Consider the following 3,400-nt stretch of genomic DNA (forward strand, 5'->3'; position numbering starts at 1 on the left):
AGGAGGAGGAGAAGTTCAATCGTCCTAGAGAAAAGCAAATCACAGAACAATTTCTATAGCATGATCCCATTTTTATTTAAAAAAATACATGTAGATTTGTGTGGCTAGGAATAGAAAACAGGAAGACCACTAGTTATTAATAGTGGTTACCTCTTAGGGAGTTGCTATAATAAGAATTACATTTTTTTTTTTTTTGGTTCCAGGGATTGAATTTAGGGTACACTCAACCACTTAGTCACATCCCCAGGCCCCCCCCTTTTTTTTTTTGTATTTTATTTAGAGATAGGATCTCACTGAGTTGCTTAGAGCCTCACTATTGCAGAGGCTGGTTTAGAACTCATGATCCTCCTGCCTCAGCCTCCTGATGACTGGGATTACAATGTGCACCACCACGCCTGGCAGGAATTAAATTTTCTTTGAAAGGATAACAATTAACAAGGGGAAAAAACACATCCAAGAACTTTGATCTATAGAAATGAACAACTAGATTGAACCTGAATTCCTTAAAGGAAATAATTTGGTTTTGTTTATTCTTTTGAAGTGCTGGGGAATAAACCCAGGCCTCATATGTGGTAGGCAAGTACTCAACCAGTGAACTATACTTCCATTATAGGGAAGTACCTTTTCCACAGGTCTGTATAAATATTCTAGCACCTAGTGAGGCATGGTGGCACACACCTGTAATTCCAGCTACTAGGAAATCTGAAGCAGGAGGAGGATGGCAAGTTCAAAGCCAGCTTCTGAAATTTAGCTAGACCCTGTCTCAAAATAAAATTTTTTAAATAATATTTTTTAGTTGTTGATGTACCAATACCTTTCTGTTACTTTTATTTATCTTTACGCAGTGCTGAGGATCAAACTCAGTGCCTCACACGTGCCAGGCCAAGTGCTGAGCCATAATCCCGGCCTCTCAAAATAAATTTTTTTTTAACATTAAAAAAAATTTTTTTTTTAGGTGTAGATGGACACAACACAATGCCTTTATTTGTATGTGGTGCTGAGGATCGAACCTGGGTCCTGCCCGTGCTAGGTGAGTGCTCTAACACTCTCTCTCTCTCTCTCTCTCTCTCCATTTTTTAGGTGTCTGTAGACTAGTGGAATTCATTGTAATGGACTCAATTCATTTTGTGTAGACTTTTTTTTTTTTTAATTCTAGGGATTGAACCCAGGGATTCTCTGCCACTGAACCACATCCTCAGTTCTTTTTAGTTTGTTACAGAGTCTCCTAAGGCTAGCCTCTGTTGAGAGCCATCCATGGGCTATATGTGGACTACATTGGCATCTCAGCCTAGTGAATATAAACAGCTGGTGTTTGGGAACTTCCCTTGGCAGTCCCACAGGGTGAGATCACCCAAATACATGTGAATTTCTATTCCGCTCTGCCTGATTCCACACAGCACGGGAGATGGGGTGATAACCTATCTGCTATAACCATCCAGGCACACAGCCTTCAGAGATGGGTGTGATCTGCCAAGATGCCAATCTACCTGCTGACTGCAAGACACCATGAAGTAAGACTCCACCCTTGCAACCTTATCTCTGCCTTTGATGTATCTCCTTGAATAAACCATTTTCTAATTGTCCAACTCCAGCTTCTGTGTGGGCTTAACATATCAGGTGCTCCATCCTTTAAAACTATTTTTTTCTGACTCTGTGTCTTTGTTCTTCACTAATTATTCTAGACTTTATTTTTTCTCTGGTGGCTTACACCCTCCGCAGGCAGGAAAAAGGACCCCTTAGCAAGGCACTGGCCACTTCACCATAGGCCTCAAACTTGAGATCCTCCTGTCTCAGCATCCCCAGTTGCTGGGATTACAGGTGTGTGCCACCACACCCAGTGTAGAGACTCTCTGAAGCAATGCTGTGTTATATAACTTAGTGCAATGAAAGAATGTTCTATATCTGTGCTATTCAATATGTGGTAGCTACTAAACCAATAGGCTTTGAACACTGGAAATGTGGCTTATTGCAACAAAAGAACTGCATTTTAAATTCTATTTTAGTTAAATTTAAACCAATACATAGAGTTAAAACTGACTTAACTATTAAGAATAGAATAAACAGTGCTAGAGAGAATGAAATACAAAACTGAAGAGCTAAGATGGCAATTGGGCAAAAGCTAATGCTCCCATTGAGAATCTTGGAAGGAACCATGCTAGATAATGAGGTAGCCTCTACCTCCCTCCTTCTGACACACAGATCATGTTAATAACTATTTACTGGTCTTCCCCATGTTGTGCTGTACACTTACTGTATATTCCCTAAGAGCATGAACACATTTTTTCTTTTATTTCTATTTGCATTTATTTTATGCTTTATGTATTCCCATAAGTTTTCAATTTCTTCTAGGATCTTTTTCTTTTATGCAACCTCATCCTCTGGTTTAGGAATAATTTGTTTCTTTTCAGTAACGTTCATGTCAATGAGAGGGGAAGCTCATGTATGGGTTAATCCAACCATGAACTCTGTAAGAGGCTGAGGCAGGAGGATCCCAAGTTTGAGGTCAGTGTCAGCAATGGCGAGGCTCTAAGGAACTCAGTAAGACCCTGTCTCTAAATAAAATATAAAATAGGGCTGAGGATGTGGCTCAGTGGTCAAGTGCCCCTGAATTCAATCCCCAGTACCAAAACAAAACAAAAAACTGCTGAGGAGGACCCAAGAGCAGCTTCAGGACATTTTTTGCCTTTGGGTCCCAGAGTCTTGCTTGCTGTCACTGACTATTGAAAGCTTTGCATGGATTGTATATCACAAGGGATTCTGAACTTCAAGACATATAACAGCCAAGGCGATGTGGGCTGCTCAGCAGCACATCTTGGGTGTCTTGTTCACCTGGATGCAGCATCTATCTATCTTATTCACATTATATACAGAGCCTAATGTAAACCTAGCAAATAGTTGTCACTCAAATATCTGAATGAGTTTTATTGAGCCTCTGATTCCTGCCCTCAGTAGCCTAGAGCTACTGAGTTACAGAGGGTCTCAGTGATAAGGAGAGTTGACTGGCTCATGGAATAAAGACAAGGTTTTTCATGAAGTTGAGCAAATACTCAGATCCATGAGGATCCTGAATCACCTGGAATGTTTAATGCTTTGCAGTTCAGAATCCCTTGTGATATACAAGCCATGATTAGGTTTCAATTGTTAGTGACGGTGAGCCATATTTTAGGACCTGAGAGCCAAATGTCCCAAAACTGCTTTCTTGGATTTTTTTTTTTTTTTAAACTGGGAATTGAACACAGTTTGTTCTACCAGTAAGCTATAGCCCCAGTCCTTTTTATTTTTTATTTTTGAACCTAGGCTGGCCTTGAACTTGTGATCTTTTGCTTCAGGCTTGTAATCAAGTCACTGTGATTACAGGTGTGCATGACCACACCTGGCTTCTCCTTTTTTTTTTTTTTTT

The sequence above is a fragment of the Marmota marmota genome, unplaced genomic scaffold (assembly GCF_001458135.2).
Source record: "Marmota marmota marmota unplaced genomic scaffold, marMar, whole genome shotgun sequence".
Taxonomy (NCBI): Eukaryota; Metazoa; Chordata; class Mammalia; order Rodentia; family Sciuridae; genus Marmota; species Marmota marmota.